Below are 20,399 nucleotides of genomic sequence, written 5' to 3'. Positions count from 1 at the left end.
TGGAACATGATAAACGAGTCGTCCTGACAAGTTTATGATTGTGAAAAATAGCAAGTTGTTTTTAAGTTTATTCGATAGCCAACGTTATGTAATATATGAGAAAATGTTTGTCCGACAAAAATGTTGGGCATTTTAATGAGTCCGACACGTAGAACATGTCACATCACAGGAATTATGTTGGTGATGAATGGCAGTCTGATTTTTGCATGAGAGTTTAATGAAAGGTTAAAAAAGCAATTGGAAGTTCTGTCCGACAAAATTAATTGGAAGTTTTCGTAGTCGGACATTCTAAACAGGTAAGATATAGACAAAAATGCTGGTGATAAATAGCTTTCCGACAAAGACGAAATTTAATTAAGTAAATTATTCCTTACCAAGAATGACTGTTGTCGGAAAAAAATAAGGGGTAGAATTTGTAGTCGGACAATTTAAAAAAATTATTTTTGAAATTTCAATAAGGGGTGATTATTCTATGTCAAAAGTACCTGCAATCAATTACAATCGATATCTTTCGATTTATCTCAACATCATTTAGATACCTCACTGTAATACATTTATAGTAGATCAGGCAAATTATATTATGGATTGAGTGGTCTAGCTATCTTTGTCTGCCACATTCGCGGGATCGCTTGGTTAAAAGAGATAGATAGACCACCTATCGACTTTTTGCACTGTATTCCCTGTCGACCCTTATGTCTATGAATACATTTCCATTTAAGAAAAACTGTCACTTTTGACAATAATTCATAATAAATTGCAATCGTAACTTCAAATTTAAACTAATCGATTTATTTTGGCAGCAAATTATTTCTAGCCATGTGACATATTAATTACATTATTATTTCATTTGTAGAAAGTTGAAAAAAATTAGGTGATACAATTTTAGTAATAATTTATTTAGGTACCCTTTTTCAATCAAGCAAAGCATTATAGCACGAAGAATGATATTTAATAGAATTTTCACAATTATCTGGCAACTGAATATCATTGAATTGATGACCAAGTATTTTACTAACTTTGTAAAATGTTCGAAAATTACTCAAAAATGTTCCGTTGAATGATTTCGCTTTTGATTTGGCGACTTAAAATTTAAATTGTTGACACTCAAAAATAGACACAAAAACACTCAAAAACACTCCATAGTTAATATAAAATTTAATTTCCAACACACGTCGCAAACAGAAACTCAGAGACCATGTACTTTCAAATACTGCTTTGTATAGCACAAAGTGTCACACTGACAAATGCAGCCTTCTAATATATACTTCTAAGCATAATGTGTCATATTTACGTCTATTCTTATAAGCACCAAAGTTTAAGACTCTTCACATTTTTCAATGTCGTTTACAGGGTTAAGATTTGCGTATGGAAAAAAATGTATACAACGTTTTTTGTAGGAAATTTTCCGTACTTTCTGATGCGCCTAATTAGAAAACCCTAAGATATTGCTTTCACATGTTCTTTGACATTTTTTATTGTCATTTTGAGAATATCTAGAACAAACTCCACCCAAAAAATAATTGTTTTGCAATATATACATGCATTGATACTAACCTCACTGTTTTTGGAGTGTGCATGTATATATATGCACATGCAAATATGTGAATATAAATAATAATATACAACTAAAATAGCTTTATCAATATGTGACTAAGTCATTCTGAAAAAATGCTTTTTATTTATTTCCTTCGATTTGCCCAAACTTTTTGTCCGACATATAACTTTTTGCGTTACAAAATATAATTTGTACATAAACAAATCAAAATTAGCTTGCTATTTATCACCAACATTTTTGTCTATATCTTACATGTTTAGAATGCCCGACTAGGAAAATTTCCCATTAATTTTGTCCGACAGAACTTGTCGGATATAACTTCCAATTGCTTTTTTAACCTTTCATTAAACTCTCATGCAAAAATCAGACTGCTATTCATCACCAACATAGTTCCTGTGATGTGACATGTTCTACGTGTCGGACTCGTTAAAATGCCCAACCTTTTTGTCGGACAAACATTTTTTCATATATTATATAACGTTGGCTATTGAATAAACTTAAAAACAACTTGCTATTTTTCACCATCATAAACTTGTCAGGACGACACGTTTATCATGTTCCACCGTTAAAACTTCCCCTGTTCCAGTGTTCCCGTGCATCAATGTTTGTCCGACTAGACACCGTTAAGCTAATAACAAATTTTCAGCTTGCTATTAATCAACTTTTTTTTCTTATGCGGGATCCAGATCTATTATGAATACGATGAAGAACTATTTAAAACAAACTTTTGATCGTGTGAAAAAAGACAAAATTTTGGAAGAACTTCATATTCTAGATATAACTAAAAATCTCAGTGTCATTAGAAGTGCTACACCCAGAAGAAATCATTTCTTGAACTTAATTTTTTGGCAGCACAATGACTATATTTAAAGCACGCTATGATAACAGCATTAATGTTTAATCTTTTATAGTTGTTGTAAAGGCCTAGGCCTGTTGATGGCCTAAAGACGGCCATCATTATTCCTCTTCATAAGGGTGGTGAAAAATCAAATGCCTGCAATTATAGACCTATTGCATTACTACCGGTACTCTCCAAAATTATTGAGAGACTCATAAAAGCCCGACTTATGTCCTTTCTCGTTGATAACAATATTTTATCACAAAATCAGTTCGGCATTTTAAATAAAAAATGTACCACAGATGCCACGTTTTCTGTACTACATGAGGTTTATCAAGCATTAAACAATAATCTGCACACTGCCACTGTTTCTTGTGATTATGCCAAAGCTTTTGATTGTGTGAATCACGACATTTTGATAAAAAAACTAGATTTCTACGGAATTCGAGGTATTTCTTCGAACTGGTTTCAATCTTACTTGGATAATAGGAAACAACTGGTTAGAGCAAATGATACAGACTCTAGTCTCAAAAATGTTGTATGTGGGGTACCACAAGGTTCAGTATTGGGTCCTCTACTTTTCCTTATCTTTATTAATGACATCACTAGCTTAAAAATCGATGGAAAAGTTTTTCTTTTTGCTGAGGATACCAGTATCACTTGGAGCAACTCAAATATCGCAACTCTTCATGCTACTATAACTTCTGATCTACTTACAATAAAATCTTGGTCCGATTCAAATTTACTCTCTTTTAACGTAGATAAAACAGTAGCACTGTCCTATAAAGGAGCTCTTCAACCCTTACCTCTTCATAACTGCCAGATCAGTATCGTTGATTCTGTAAAGTTTCTTGGTATTTTTTTAGATAGCAATCTGAAATGGTCCCTTCATATTGATGTGTTAAGCAAGAAACTATCCTCAGCTTGCTTTGCAATAAGATCTGTTTCGAAGGAAATGAATTTAGCCTCTTCCAAAATAACATATTTTTCTTTGTTCGAGTCACACCTTCGATATGGTCTCCCTTTTTGGGGTTCTGGTAGGCTGCCCAAACTGATGTTATTTTTAAATTACAAAAAAGAGCAATAAGATATCTGTTTGGCCTCAGAAGAACAACACATTGCAGAAGCTACTTCAAAGAGCACAGGATTCTGACACTACCTTCTTTATATATTTTAGAAACTGTTTGCTTAATTCGTAAACATCTACATGTCTTTCCAGCAAGACCTAGACATGACTATTCCACCAGAAATTCTACCTTTGACATCTATTTACCGATCCCGTCCAGTGAGTTAGTAAAGAAATCTATATTATATTCTGCAAAAAAACTTTACAACTATCTCCCTCTAAAGCCTATTTATCTGAAAGACCATATTATTCAACAGCAGAGTTTCTTAACCAATGACTAAGAAAGTAAAGTATTCTTATTTATAAGTATAATCTTAATCTATATTTGAGTGTCATAATATGCAGCAGCTTAACTTAACTTATTAAATTTCTTAAGGTAGAATATGCAATTTGCAAATTTTTTTTTAAATTTTGCAATAGATTGTTACTATTTTTTTTGTTTCTCTTCATTATTTTTATTTATATAGACGATTTATATCATTTTAGTAAATTGTATTTGTTATTTGTTATTGTTCTTATTTATGATTCTTGTAAGCTTTGTCTATAAAATTGTTAAATTTTTCATGACAATAAAGCCTATTTCTATTCTATTCTATTCTAAAAACAAAGTTTCATCCTTAAATTTTTTTGTGAAAAGCCCCTCTTATGAAGACCGGTTGGTACAGAAACTTTCGGTTATTATTCCTCAGTCTGATTGTATTCAGTGCAAAAATATGCCTTGAGTTCGAAGAAACCAAAATTTCCATCATTTTACCGATTTTGACAGAGGTAGAATAATTGCCTATAGATATATGGGTTTGTCATATCACGAAATTGGCCGTATTCGGCAGTCTCAAAAATATCATCCTTAATGGGTCTTACTTCATTAATAACAAAGATACAGGGTGTTTTATCTATTTTGCCATTTTCTTATCTTTCTTGCTAAATTTTGAATTTGAATTCTGAAATTATGTGAATTGCGAGAGTTCGAATTAAAAAATTAAAATGTGACTTAATTTTAATTAATCACCATCATCAACCCGTACGCGTCGACTGCTGGACATAGATCTCCCTCAGCTCTTTTCATATTTCTCTGTATTGTGCGGCTTGCATCCAGTTGCCGACAATACGCTTCAGATCGTCAGCCCATCTGGTTGGTGGTCGCCCTCTGCTCCGTAGTGCTTCTTCTCGTGGCCTCCACTCGACAATACGTTTTGTCCATCGGCTGTCTGACAATCTGGCGACGTGTCCTGCCCAATTCCACTTGAGCGACGCGATTCTTTCGACGGCGTTCCCTGTTTTTGTTCTACGACGTATTTCTTCGTTTGGGATTCGGTCCCTCAGGGAGACACCCAACATCTGGCGCTCCATAGCCCTCTGAGTTATGCCAATCTTGTTCACTACCTTTTTTGTGAGTGTTAATGTTTCCGCTTCATATATAGGTATGTACAGGCAATACACACTAGTCAAAGATTTTCCTTTTCAGGCATATGGGTAAATCCGATTTAAATACATAGCTCAGTTAACCAAACGCTGCCCAGGCTAATCCTATGCGACGTGGGAGCTCGCAAGTCTGGCTATCTCTTCCCAACCGAATTTCATGTCCCAAGTACTTATAAGATGCAGTCTGCTCAATATACAGCGTGTCTACTTAAGTTGGCAACATATGGGAAACTTTTTTGTTATTCACTTTACGAAAAAAAGTTATTCTTTATAAAAAGTTCTGCATGCTCTAAAACCTAAGACTCAATCATCAGATATCAAATTTTGTCAATATTATACGAGGTATCTAAAAAAATATGAACTTCGTTCAAGAGTAAAGTACCTTTATTTCTCTTAATATCGAAAATTCTTATTATGAAAAGTTGTTTGGAAATAAAAACTAAGATCAAACATGCAATTACATGCTTCTAATTGGAAAAAAATATTTTCCAAATTTTTCTCAAATTTATTGATACTTAAATTCGTTTGTATTTATTACACATACGATAACTCTTCTATTGTTACTTTTACGAATGAAAAGTATTCTTTATAAAAAGCTCTTTATGTCCCAAGACCGTAGATGCAACTATCAGATATCACATTTTATTAATTTTATACGAGGTATGTCAAAAAATATGAATTTCACTCAAGAGTAAAGTACTTTTATTTTTCACAATATTGAAAATGGTTATTAAAAAAGTTGTTTAGAATTAAAAACTTTGTTTCAATATGCAATTACATATGAATTTCATATTTTTTGACACACCTCGTATAAAATTAATAAAAGTTGATATATCATGGTTGTGTCTTAGATTTTAGACCATGCAGATCTTTTTATGAAGATTAACTTTTTTTCGTAAAATGAATAATAAAAGAGTTATCATATTTGTAATAATTAAAAATGATGTTGGGTATCCATAAATTTGAGAAATTTTTTTTTTCAATTAGAAGCATGTAATTGCATATTTGATCTTAGTTTTTAATTACAAACAACTTTTTATCATAAGAATTTTTGATATTGAGAGAAATAAAGGTACTTTACCCTTGACCGAAATTCATATTTTTTGACATACCTCGTATAATATTGAGAAAAAATGATATCTGATGATTGAATCTTCGGTTTTGGGGCATGCAGAACTTTTTATAAAGAATAACTTTTTTTCGTAAAATTAATAATAAAAAAGTTTCCCATATGTTTCCAACTTAAGCAGACACGCTGTATATTCCATCAACAACAATATTACGATTTAGCACCAGATTAGTCATAAAAAAAAAGGACTAATCTTAATTAATAACATTACTTAATCTAAATTGGTTAAATGTTAACATTTCAGTGTTTTTTTTATTATGGCGACAAATAATTCATAACAAATATTCACCTTTAATAATAATTAATTAATAAATAATAAAGAGTAAGTTATAAAGATAATAAAAATAATAAAATAATACATAACTTTAATTAACCAAGGATCTTAAAAATTAAAAAAAATCTGAAATTTTTTTCAAAAAAATTAATTATTAAAACTATAGTAATAATTGTTCAAAATGACCACCACCTTGTTGAAGACAAAGTCTTGCTCTTTTTGTTATTTGTCTGACTAACTTCTTAATTTCGTCAGGGTTATTCTTAATTTCTTGGAACGCGTCTCGAATCTGGTCAAGAATGTATTCCCTACTATTTATTTCCTCGTTATAAATTTTGGATTTTTAGATATCCAAAAGTTATTTTTCAGCAATTTTTTTCTGTTTTTTTTTTAATTTTTAAGATAGTTCGTTGATTAAAGTTATGTATTTTGTGTGGACTCTTTATTATTTATGCATTAATAATTATTAGGGAGCGGATTTTAAGCTAAATGCATATTGCATGCATATTTCGCATATTTGAGAACTTTACTAAATTTTGCATATTTTAAAAAACACATGCATATTTTGTGCCTATTTAAAAACATTTAAGTCCAAAAAAAATTTAATTTTTTATTTCGACACAAAATATTTCCCCGCACAGACTGTTCTTTTAATTCGAGAACTACCTGAAGAGAGACGGCTCATTTTCTGCCTTTTCATTTTTTATTAGAAAATACCCGATATTTACACAAAGTACTTATAGTGCGCTGTTATAAAATGATTGTAGGATGTTAAAATGATGAAAGACGGTTTACCGGGAAATCTGAATTTACTTTTATTATATTTAGTAGGTACCTATAATTCTGGTGATTCTTTTAAATCCCCTATTTTTAAGAGAATTAACACCTTTAACCATAGTTTTACGATTTTCTAACGGAGTTGAAATAAATCGTTATTTTAAATACGCCCCATTTACTTCTGGTGATGTTGAAAGGAGTTTTTTAAGTTATAAAAATATTTTATCTGATCAAAGAAAATGTTTCCTCGTAAAAAAAAATTGGAAAAACACATTGTAGTGAATTATAATCGAAGAATAAATTGCATATATCAAAAATAATGATTTTATTTGAAAGATAAAGAATAATATTGCAACCCTCTATAAAAGATCCAACTAGAAAAGAATAGAACAGAAAATTTGTGGTTTCTCGAAATGCGCATTTTTTGAATTTTTGTGCATATCTTGCGCATATTTCGTAATTTTTTACTGCATATATATGCGCATATTTCCTCAAAATTGATCGCATATAAATCCGCTCCCTAATAATTATTAAAGGTGGATATTTGTTATGAATTATTTGTCGCCATAATAAGAAAATACTAAAATATTAACATTCTACCAATTTAGATTAAATAATGGTATAAATTAAAATTAAGTCACATTTAAAAATTTTTTACTTCTAGCTCTCGCAATTCCCATATTTTCAGAAATCAAATTCAAAATTTTTCCCGAAAAATCATTTTGCCGAAAATTCAAAAGGTACCACTAAATGTAGTTTTTTATTCCCTTTTTAAATATAAAATCCATTTAAAAAAATAATGTACAGGGTGTTTTTTGGGTTGAAACATTTTTCCAATATTTTTTAATCCGGCCCTGGATATTTTTTAATTGCAAATAAATTAATTGATTGGGCACCTTCAATAATATTCGGTGTTAAACATAAAATAAATATACAGTGTTTTTAACAAGTTGTAAGTCGTATTTCAATTTTTTTGCTACTTAGAGCTCTCGCAATTCGCATAATTTCAGAATTCAAATTCAAAATTTAACCCGAAAAATCATTTTGCCTAAAATTCAAATTGTACCACTAAATTTATTATTTTATCCTCTTCTCAAATGCAAAATCTATTTTAAAAAAATTTAATGTACAGACTGTTGTTTTTGGATCGGAAAAAATTTCCAATATTTTGAATATATTGTAATTTCAAATAAATTACTTGATTCTACATCTTATATAATATTTGCGTGCCAAATATAAAATAAATATAGAGTGTGGTTAAAAAGATATGAACCAAATAAGAAAATGGCAAAATAAATAAAACACCCAGTATCTTTGTTATTAATGAAGTAAGACCCATTAAGTATGTTATTTTTGAGACCGCCTAAGTGTCCTTTTTCTACGGTTAACTTATGTTACTTTCTCAATGAAACACCTTTTATAATAATTAAGGTAATGAGAGACAGCTTACCATTTAATCTATTTCAGAGATCACCGCCATCTAGATAAGAGACCACAGAGAACGGCCTATATCTAGATAAAAATTCGTTAGATTTTTATGTAAAAATAAGTAGGAGGACTGTGAAATGCAATTGTACATTCGCCTTGTCTATCTCTTCTCGGTCCGTTTTCGTTGAAAACACTGTCATAACCACCTTTACGTAACAAGCCATGAAGTTGAAACTTGGCAACATCTATTGGTAGACCGATTAATTCTGACAGTTCTCATTTGTTTTTAAATAATTTTCACTGTATTTACAGAGAAACTGAAATATTTTACAATATTTCGTGCTCCAAATTATAAAGAACATTAAAAGGTAGGTATGTTATTAAGGTGATTTTAGTTCAATATAATATATTTTTATATAAACTTGCGGGCATATAGAAATCCGTCCACTTAATTTTGTCATTTTTAATGTATTATATTTCCTAAACGTGTTGGCAGATTTAAGTGATTTTTTTAATATGTTATAGCTTAATTCTTTAAAAATACGGCTGTAATAATATTGTTGCTAGCCAGTTAAATTTTTATGGTGTACAGAGCATTTATAAAATACTGAAATTAAAACCCAACTATAGCCTCCGGTTTTCTTAACATTCTGTTTTTTTTTTATTAATTCGCTTATGTTTAAAAACTAGATTTTTGTTCTTTATCAATTCAGGGTGTTTCTAAATAAGTGCGGCAAGCTTTAAGGGGAAAGGAACAAAATGCAAAATTTTGACGCCTGTATTTTAAATGTAATCATTTTTTTCGAATTCTGAGAAAACTAATAAGTATTTCTGAAAAATTTAAACGCAGAATAAAAGACTACTATATTACGGAGGGCGGAAAGTCCCTTAGAATGAATAAAAAGTTTTTTTAATGACATATTTGAAACTAAAAATCACACTAAATTTTCTTAGTTTTTCACCCCTGTAACTTATTAAAATAAACATAGAAGTTTTCAGGGACTTTGGGCCCTCGGTTCTAACGTAATCTTTCACTCTGCGTTTAAATTTTTGAAAAATACTTATTAGTTTTCTTAGGATTCCAAAAAAAATAAATCCCGTTTTTATTCTTGTTATTGGTTTTTTTTTGTATAATAAACATTATTTACAAGGAATTACTTTTAATATTATTTTGTACAAACTTCTAATTAATATTATTTTCTTGTTCGACTCAAAAAATACTATAAATTTTACCAGAATTTGTACTTTAAATCGTAGTTTCGAAAGCGGTGGTCCGAAAGTCAGACTAGCGACGTCATCAATTGCGACGTTGCCTTTTTCTCTCCGTGGCTTGTAAAGTAAAGGTGGCTATGACACTGTAGATACTCTCAGATTTCAGGTTTTTACCAGAATTTTGATTTTCAACGTAAGACATCTATAATATTTCTTCTGATCTTTACATTTCTGGTTGACTAGAATATTAGTTTCAATTTGAAATTTGCTTCGGGTAATTTATTATCCAACTTTACGGTGAAATATGCTACATCAACATATACAAAGCGACTATAGACCGTATTATGTTAATAGACAGACAATTTTAGGCTTTAAACGGCGGAGATATAATTGTCGGCATACAATTATTTATCACAAAGCATATACACGATTGCTGCTCGGTTAATAGAACTGTATGATTTTAATCAAATAATTAGTTCTGAACAAACAACAGAGTATAGTGATTATAATTTAAAAATGGTGACTAAAGGCATTCAAAGTAGAAAGCAACAATTCCTTTAAACGCAAATAAGCGAGGCAATGAAGTAGGGATGGCGGTTGTTGACAAAAACCTTTTCGGTTATACCGTTTTTTTAATTACGGTTTAACCTAACGGTTATGACTGGTCAAAATAACCGGTTATTCCAAAAACCGGTTTTCGTTTTTTTTTAATCAATTGCACTTTAGTTTACTCAATTTTCCTCCCCAAAAATTCCCCAACTATTTCAACCCATAAAAATTTCCCCATGCTCTTTCAAATTACCCTAAAATTGGGCTACAGTACCCAATCTGGTAACTCCGATTCCTCGCTCATTGTAGACGGCGTCGGCGTGTCTTGCGATATTCCCAAAAGTGATGATCCTACCGATCTACCGAAATGTCCCTTGGATCTACATCACAATCATAACATACAAGAGTATCAAGTACTCAAGTATAAACAATTATATTAGATGATGGTTGGAATATCGATTTCAAGCAAATCGCTAAGGGCCGGTATTTCAATAGCTACTTAAGCTTTTGCTTAGCTAAGCCTGTGTCAAAAGTTAAGGAGAAGCTTAAGCTGGGTGCCGTATTTCCATCATTCCCTTAACTAAACTGATGCTCAGCTGTAAAGTTAATTGGTTTGGTACCTCTGAATACGTCAAAGTTCCAGAGCTAACTGTTTTGAGGTAAAAACCACTACTGTTGACATTTAGTTTTATCTTGTTATCTGTATCAATGTTATTTTTACTTCACTTAATTTTGTATACATGGTACATGTGTTTTTAATTTATTGTCTATATTTTCTCTGGTTATATTTTTATTGTTATTTTGCATAAGCAATAGATCCGTCTTTGTAATTTTGTTTATTGGATATATTCCTTAAAATGTCAAATTGTAATGTAAGTTTATTTTTGTAAAATAACTATACCTACCAAGAATTGTAGAAATAAACAAATTTCATGTGTCTACACCTTCCAAAAGTAGTAAGAATTTTAATAATCGTTATTACGATTAATACATTAATAGATTATTATTTAATAATCCAATAATAACGTTATTACTTAAAAGTTAGTTTTGAAAACAACTCTATAATTAATAATCTATAGAAATAACCTCAAAAAACGGAAAACGAATTTTAAGCAAAGGCTTAAACCAACTCCCGCGCTAGCTTAAAATTATTTGGTTTAAGCCTAGGCTTAAGCCTCAAATTGAAGTGGAAATACAGGCATCTAAGCTTAATCAAAGGCTTAAAGTAAGCTTTGGCTTAAGTGAGGTTGGAAATACCGGCCCTTACAGTTTTATGTAAATATTATCATCCATATTCCCAAACTTAAAATTTAATTGTTTCATAAAAGCTGATGTGACATTTTCGTAAAGTTCTTTATTAGTAAATAAAATTTAGATTATGGTTGTTTGGGTTAATTGCTTCACATATTATTATTTATAATTATAATACGTATGAATGACATCGAAATTAGATAGAAATCTCTTCATTTTTTCTCTGAATTAATTATTTTTCCACAGGTAACTTATTAGGTGAAATGATTGTGAAAAGCAATAGTTTTAAGTACCTAGGATCGGTATTACAGAGTAATGGAGAAATAGATGGAGATGCATGCAGTATAATTAGGGCTGGATGGATGAAGTGGAAAGAAGCGAGTGGTGTGTTGTGTGACAGAAAAATTCCAATGAAGCTGAAGAGAAAATTCTATAAAACAGCCATAAGACCGGCTATGATGTACGGAACTGAATGTTGGGCAGTGAAAAAGAAAGAGGAACAACGAATGCATGTGGCGGAAATGAGAATGCTTAGATGGATGAGTGGAGTGACAAAGAAGGATAAAATTAGAAATGAGTACATTAGGGGAAGTCTAGGTGTGGCACCAATTGATGCCAAAATGAGAGAGCATAGGTTAAGATGGTTTGGTCATGTTCAACGTCGAGACGTTAATCACCCAATACGAAGAATAGCTGAAGTGCAGATTCCTGGAAGGAGTAGGAGAGGAAGACCAAAGAAGACCTGGGGGGAGGCGATAAGGCAGGATATGTTGGTAAAGGGGATTAACATTGATATGACCCAAGATAGAATTGTGTGGAGAAATGCAATTAGTGAAGCCGACCCCGCATAGGGATAAGGCAAAGAGAATGATGATGATGTAACTTATTAGGTTTTTCACCGGTTATTGCTTTAAAAAGAAAAAACCGGTTATAGGCAGGATACAAAATTAAAAAACCGGTTTTCGGTTATAACCGGTAGGTTTTTCCCATCCCTACAATGAAGCAATAAAAGGTCCAAATCTTTCTAAATTTTTGGAATTGAACGAATTTCAATAAAACTTTTAGCATTCGATTCGCAAGAACATTAGGAAACTTTGTGAACAAAAATAATAATGTCGAAATGAAAATTGTATCATTGAACCAGGAAAATGCATTTTCTGAAATGCACCTCGAAGTGATGAAAAATGTAAATTTGTAATTCAGAAATAGTTTTCGTAAACGAGTTCAATTTTTGCAACGTGGAGGTTTTTGGGAACACGATTATGATGAAAACAATGGCCTACGAGGCACCTGGTGCTCAGGATGGGCCTCGTTTTCTGGAGTTTATGAACGTTTGATACAAAATTAATGCAAACTGGTTACTTAATAGTTTTTTGGGTGTCGCTGAACACTAATATCACGTCGGCGATGGTCTCTGGATCCCATTTAGGATCCATATCAGGATTCCATTAACTTTCACGCCCCATTCCAAATTATGAAGCGCTTCTTTAAATATTCTATCTGGATATAAATTGAATAACAGTATTCAACCCTGTCTGACACCTCTTTGAATTTTACATGTTTCTGTTGATTTTCCATTTATGCAAGCTGCCGCTGTTTGACGCCAGTATAATGTTTCTATGATTTGTACGTCTTGTACATCAACTCCTTTATCCTTTAATATTTTAATTAATTTGAGATGCTGCACAGGATCAAAGGCCTTTTCCTAGTCAATAAATACAGAAAAGACGTCTTGCCTTTGATCTCGACATTTCTGCAATAATACATTTAGTGCAAAGAGTGCATCCTGTTCTCCCAATCCATTTATGAAGCCAAATTGTGTTTCATCCTGGCCTTCTTCATATTTATCCCTGATTCTATTGTGGATGGTACGTAGAAATATTTTTAAAGTGTGGCTCATAAGGCTTATTATTCTATAATCGTTACAGTTTTTCGGACGTTGTATAATATGTTCTATAAATGAGAAGAATAGAGAAACCAGCGGAGGAAGAAAGAACTGATATAAGTGCACTAAGAAATCCAGAAATCAGAGAAAATATCAAAGAAAGAATTAACGAATGTCTAAATATCATACAGATTGAAGCGGAATACAATGAAGAAAATATCAACAAAAACTGGAAAAAAATAAAGGCTGACTTAATAGAACCTTCAAAAAAATATCTACGCAAATCAAAAGAAAATAAAAAATATTGGATGACAGACGAAATACTAAACGTAATGAACAAAAGAAGAGTATATAAGGACAAAATAAATCGTTATACCAGCAAACACAAAACGAAATCATCATCATCATTTGGCTCTACAACTCTATGTGAGTCTTGGCCGCGTTTACTATTTTTCTCCATTGTTGTCGGTCCTGAGCAGCTATTTCTCATTGCTGTACTCCCATTTTGCGTAGATCGCTGGCTACTGCGTCCTTCCATCCCTTTCTTGGGCGACCATCTGACCTTTTTCCATCGGGCCTTTCCCAGAATGTGGCGTTTAGAAGTCTTTCGTCACTTGACCTTAGTACGTGACCCGTCCATCGTATTCTGTTTGATTTAATGTAGCGTACTATGTTTTCATCTCCGTATATTGTCTGGAGTTCATCATTGTGTCTTCTTCTCCATTCTCCTGTTGTCTCTTCTCTGCAAGGCCCATAGATAGTCCGCAGTATCTTTCTTTCAAGTACCAGTAATTTTGTTGTTTCCCGCTGATTCAGAGTCTAGGTTTCGCTTCCATACGTTATTGTGGGACGAATTATTGTCTTATAATATAAGATAATATAATATAATATATTATACTCTTATTTTTGCTGGTCTTGAGAGTATTTTTGATTTAAGTAGGGTCCTTAACGAGTAATATGCCCTGTTTCCTGCAATAATCCTGGCTGCTACGTCCTTTTCATAGTTATTTTCAGATGTTATGATCGCTCCTAAGTACTTAAATTCGTACAAAATGAAATACGGCGACAAATTCGCATAGCAAAAGAAAATTGGTTAAAAGAAAAATGTGATGAAATAGAAACGCTAAAACATAAACATGACAGCTTTAACGTACACAGCAAAATAAAAGAATTAACTAGAAAACCAGAATACAAACAAAATATACTATAGTTTATTTTTTAACCAGGAGGAGTAAACTAAAAAGACATATTTACACCCAAAAAAGTCACTAGAATAATAACCAAATAAATCTTCTTTTTTTGGTTGATCTAGTCGATCCTCAAAGGTAATCGATAAATATTATATTAAATTAATGCGTCGCTAAAGAATTCCAAAAACAACTGCCGTTTATATAAAAGCAGACTAACAATCTAAAAATTAAAGGAATAACACAGAAAACACAAAAATCGCCGATATAACTTAATTAACCTATGAAATGTCACTAGTGTCAAAATTTGATAAATGTCATTAACGTCAAAATTTTATAACAGTGGAGTAAACTTGCCTGCGGTTGGACTAATTACAAACAAGCAATACAGCGCGGTAAATTTAAATCACTCCTCTTGGTTAAAAAACAAAAAATAGTTGATGAAAAGGGAGATATAGTAATGGATAGCGAAAACAAATTGATGGTATGGACAAACTATATAGAACAGCTGTTTAACGACAAGCGGGACACAATAGATAACGAATATTTCATTGAAGAAACTGGACCAGAAATAACAGAAAGTGAAGTAAAAAACAGCATTAAAGAACTGAAAACTGGGAAAGCTGTAGGACCGGACGAAATACCGACAGAAATATTGCAACTTTTAGCCGACTGCAATATATACGTAATTGTCGAATTATTTAATATCATATACAGAACAGGTATATTACCTAAAGAATGGCTTCTATCAACATTCGTGACTATACCGAAAAAGAGAAACGCCAGACAATGTTGCGAACACCGTACCGTCAGTCTAATGTGGCACATAGGCACATACTCAAAGTATTTCTAAAGATTGTTCATCGTAGAATATACAAAAAGTTAGAACAAGACATTGGACAAACTCAGTTCGGATTTAGAAATGCTCAAGGAACCAGAGAAGCATTATTTGCAGTCAATATGTGCTAATACAGAGATGTTTAGATGTAAACCAGGACATCTATGTCTGCTTCCTAGATTACAACAAGGCATTAGACACGGTGAAATATAATCCGTTAATAAAACTACTGAGAAAAAAGAACATCGACACACGGGATATAAGAATAATAGATAATCTGCATTATGAACAAGAAGCTGTCATTAGAATAAATAATTTAAACACCAATAAAATAAAAATCAAAAGAGGTGTCAGACAAGGCTGTGTCTTGCCGCCATCACTGTTTAATGCATACTCAGGAGAAATATTCCAAAAAGCATTAGAAGGTGAAGTAGCAGGCATAAAAATAAATGGTCTATCCATATGTGAAATTTGAAAACTATTACAGATCTACAAAGAATTTTAGATAAGGTTGTTGCAACGAGTTAAGAATTTGGTCTGTCACTAAACATAAAGAAAACGAAATTCATGGTTAAATCAAAGAAAATTATTAGAAACATCAATCTACCCGTAAATAATAAGACGATAGAACGAGTTCAGAATTATAACTATTTAGGGACAAGCATTAGTGAAACAAACGATTGTAGCAAAGAAATCCGAATTAGATTAGAAAAGGCTAGAACTGCATTCACTAATATGAAACAAATATTATGTAGTAGAGACCTCAGCCTAAATCTTAGAAAGCGACTAATAAAATGTATTTTCTGTTATTTTGTATGGTGTGGAAACATGGACTCTAAATAAACAATGCCGCAATATATTGGAAGCATTTGAGATGTGGACGTATCGAAAAATGCTGAGAATCTCCTGGACAGACAGAATAACCAATGAGGAAGTACTAAGGAGAATACAGAACAGCAGGGAGATACTGGATTCCATAAAAATAAGAAAATTTCAATACATGGGTCGTATAACACGTGGTGACAAATATGAACCCCTAAAATTATTTATGCAGGGAAAGATTCAAGGAAGGCGCAGCATAGGTAGGAGAAAAATGTCCTGGCTAAGAAATCTCAGAGAATGGTTTGGATACAGCTTAACTGAAATCTTTCGGGCTGTAGTGCCAAAAGTGAGAATAGCAATGATGATTGCCAACGTTAGTCGCGGAGATGGCACGTAAAGAAGAAGAAGAAGATAATATTTTATATAAATAGGTACCCAATAATGCTGAAACAAACCTTTTCACTATACAATTTTATTGGTAAATTAACCATTTATGAGATCACCATACTAATAAACCCTGTCTGGATTAATTTTTAACTTGACCCTTTATTAATCATCCGTTCAGAATTCTCTGGCTCTCCTCTGATTTCCATATTTCATTTATTAACATTCATCTCGTGTAGAAGGACTCACGCCATCCTGATAATGAAGCGATCAATATTGAATTATGCTTCACCTCTTTAATAAAGGCCTTCCATCTTCATCGATGGATGTAATTCTTTCTCCCAGCGCCCAGCCTGCTTTACCGTAACGTGGAATACTTAATGTCCGACTGTTCAATTACGAGGGCGGTCGAAAAAGTTTTCAGATGTCTGATGTTAATGCTCACGTACTTAAAACCGCAGACGGAAAAATTTGTGATCACGAACAACAGTGCAAAGAATGGGGAGACACATCAGTGACCTTTTTGACGATGCTTCTCGAGAAAATGCTCCAAATACTACCTGTGACAAGCAATTAGACAGAGGTCCCAGTATACTGAAGTCAGAAGTCATAAAAGTGTATTGCAAAAAGCCAAAAAAAATAAAGCACCTGGACCAGATCAAATCCCTTTTTAGTTACTTAAATTTTTAGATGAGGAAAACATTACCTACTTGACTACTTTCTTTAACAAAATTTAAACGAAGGAAAAATACCAGATGATTGGTTGGAGTCACTGTTTATAACATTACCAAAGAAAAGCAGGCCCACCAAATGCAGCGATTTTAGACTAATCAGTTTGATGAGTCACACACTTAAGATACTTTTACGTATTATACAAAACCGAGTATTCCTTCTGTGCGAAACTAGAATGGGTAATAAGCAACTTGGATTTAGAACTGGTCTAGGAACTAGAGAAGCACTATTTTGTGTGCGCGTTCTATTACAAAAAAGTTGTAAATTCCGAAAGAACGTTTATGTTTGTTTCATCGACTTCGAGAAGGCATTCGACCGAGTACAATATGATACACTTTTAGATTGCCTGCCGGCAGCAGGACTTGACCACTACGATATAAGACTGCTGAAATACTTATTATATAAATACTTATACTGAAATTGGAGACAGTCGTACTGAAAGACTGCCGATAAAACGTGGAGTACGACAAGGTTGTGTTTTATCACCCACCCTTTTTAATCTTTACTCTGAAGAAATCTTTAGGGAGGCTTTGGATGACAGACAAGAGGGAGTAAGGCTAGGCGGAGAAGTAATCAACAATATTAGATACGCTCACGTTACAGCCATTCTTGCTGAAAATTTACAAGATCTTCAGACACTACTAAATCTAGTCAGTGAAGCAAGTTATCGGAGAGGCTTTAAGGTCAGCTTTCTCTTAATGGAGAGGAGTTAGAACGGGTAAATCATTTCAAGTACCTTGGCAGCTGGTTAAATGTAAATTGTGACTCTGATGAAGAGATAATAACTAGGATCGAAATATCACGGAAGGCTTTTATTACCTGGAAGTCAGTTTTATGCAACAGAAACCTGTCGATAAATATTCGAAAGAAGGTGCTGAAATGTTATGTGTGGTCTATCCTATTGTATGGTTGTGAGACATGGACGTTAAAAACCACAATGCTAAACAAAATAGAATCATTCGAATTGTGGTGCTATCGACGAATCCTAAAGATATCGTGGGTTTCGCACACTTTCAATGAAGATGTTCTTCAAATGCTGAATTCAGAACGTCTGCTGATAAGCATCATAAAGAGGAGAAAAACAGAATACTTCGGCCATATAATTAGAGGACCTAAATACCATCTGCTGCGCCTTATAATACAAGGAAAAGTGGAGGGAAAAGATGGATTGGTCGAAAGAAACTTTCATGGATGCGTAATATTAGACAGTGGTGTGGCTGCACAGTAGAAGAATTATTTCGCGCAGCAGCCGATAGAGAGAGGTTTCAGGAACTGGTAAACATGATGACAGCCAACGTCTGAATACAGACACGGCACCTAAAGAAGAAGAAGATGTTAATACGGAAATTGTAGTATTTGGTACCACTAAACAAACCAAATAATGTAAACCTTTATATTCCAATATCACAGGACCCGAGAGGTTACTTATTTTCTCTCAAATAAAATGTATAGTACAACATAGTTTTTGTATACGTGCGGTTCCGCTAAGTAGTGAGATTCTCCGTCGGATGGCGCAACTCTCGTAAGAGGAATCTACTATTATAGATGTGTATCTTTATTATAGATGCGAATCTGACTCGTAGTTGTTTTAACCGCATGTGGAAGCGAGCGTGTCTACGGATTGCAAAATGAAAAAAGAGCCATATCAGTCGTGATTCAACGACGAATTGCAGAAAATAGCCCCAATTTTTGAAGAAAAAGTGTTTTTCCACTATGACAATGCACTGTCTCGTACCTTCACCGTCGCTATGACCAAATTTGTCGAATGAGGCTACGAATTGCTATTTCGTCCACCTTATTCTCCAGATTTGGCCCTGGGTAATTTCGTTTTGTTTCCAAATTTAAAAAAGTCACTCGACGGTCAGAAATTTAAGTCGAATGACGAGTTCATCACCGCCACGGGAGTTGGATAATCGCTGGGTCAAGTTTATAATGTTAAAAGAAGACTACGTTCAGAAATAAATTACCAGTTTTCCAAAATTTTCATTTTCCTCTTATAGGCTAGGTACTAATCAAATCTGCTAGATTGGGCCGACGGGCAGTTTATAGACACACGGAAAACTACATACGGATTTATAGAGTAACATTGGCTAAAGGTAGGAAAAGGTAGTGGTTAAAGGTAAAGGTAAAACATTTCTTATTTTCTCTAAAGACTTATTATTTTACGTATCTTTTAGAAAATAAATTTAACAGTTAATCATAGAGTTAATAACTAATATTTCCAGAGTCATGTCGTTGGCAGCATCTTTTACCAGGCACTTTAACGCTTAAAAAAATGCTGTTGTTGATTTTTTGCTTATGTAGTTGGGTAATATCTATAACCGTCCTCCCTCTTTCTGCACGTGAAAGTATTATTATTATAATTATTTTCTTGACACGGTTCCACAAAACCAATTCTGAAGAGGAATCAACATTTCGTATCTCTATCTACATAAATGTCTATAAATAAACGTAATCTAATATGTACCCGAAACCAGACAAAATCTGAAGTCAAACTGGTGTTAAATTAATACATTAACCCCATCCTTATTATCTGGGTGCAAGAATACCATTAAACAAACTTTCATCCGATCTTGCCGCAATTAACTCCTCTTTACAGGTTAGAAAGCAATTTTTTACCCAATTTTCCTTCGCAGCAGGCAGGCAGTCATCTAATATTAGGCCAGTAGATAACCGTATTGAAGTGTAATTTTCCTGGCCACGACGGACTTGCTTCTTCCCCTCTACTTTGGACCAGGGTTGCTTTTAGTTGGGAGTGAAAGGCACCCCTTTTCGGGGGTGAAAAAATTTGTTCAATATAAGTCCTGAAATAGGACTTACCTATTCAATCCATAGTTTCCAAATTATTTGTGAGTCAATACTTTGCAAGTTGTTTGCGAGTGAAAATCTTCATTTTCAACAAAAAAAAAGTGTCTAGACGGTTTTTCGAAAATGACTGAAAGAGTAAGTACTTTACCGAAAAAAAATTAATTCACAAGGAAGAATTTCCT

This window comes from Diabrotica virgifera, chromosome 6, assembly GCF_917563875.1.
Source record: "Diabrotica virgifera virgifera chromosome 6, PGI_DIABVI_V3a".
Classification (NCBI taxonomy): Eukaryota; Metazoa; Arthropoda; class Insecta; order Coleoptera; family Chrysomelidae; genus Diabrotica; species Diabrotica virgifera.
Note: the sequence above shows the minus strand (reverse complement) of the source record.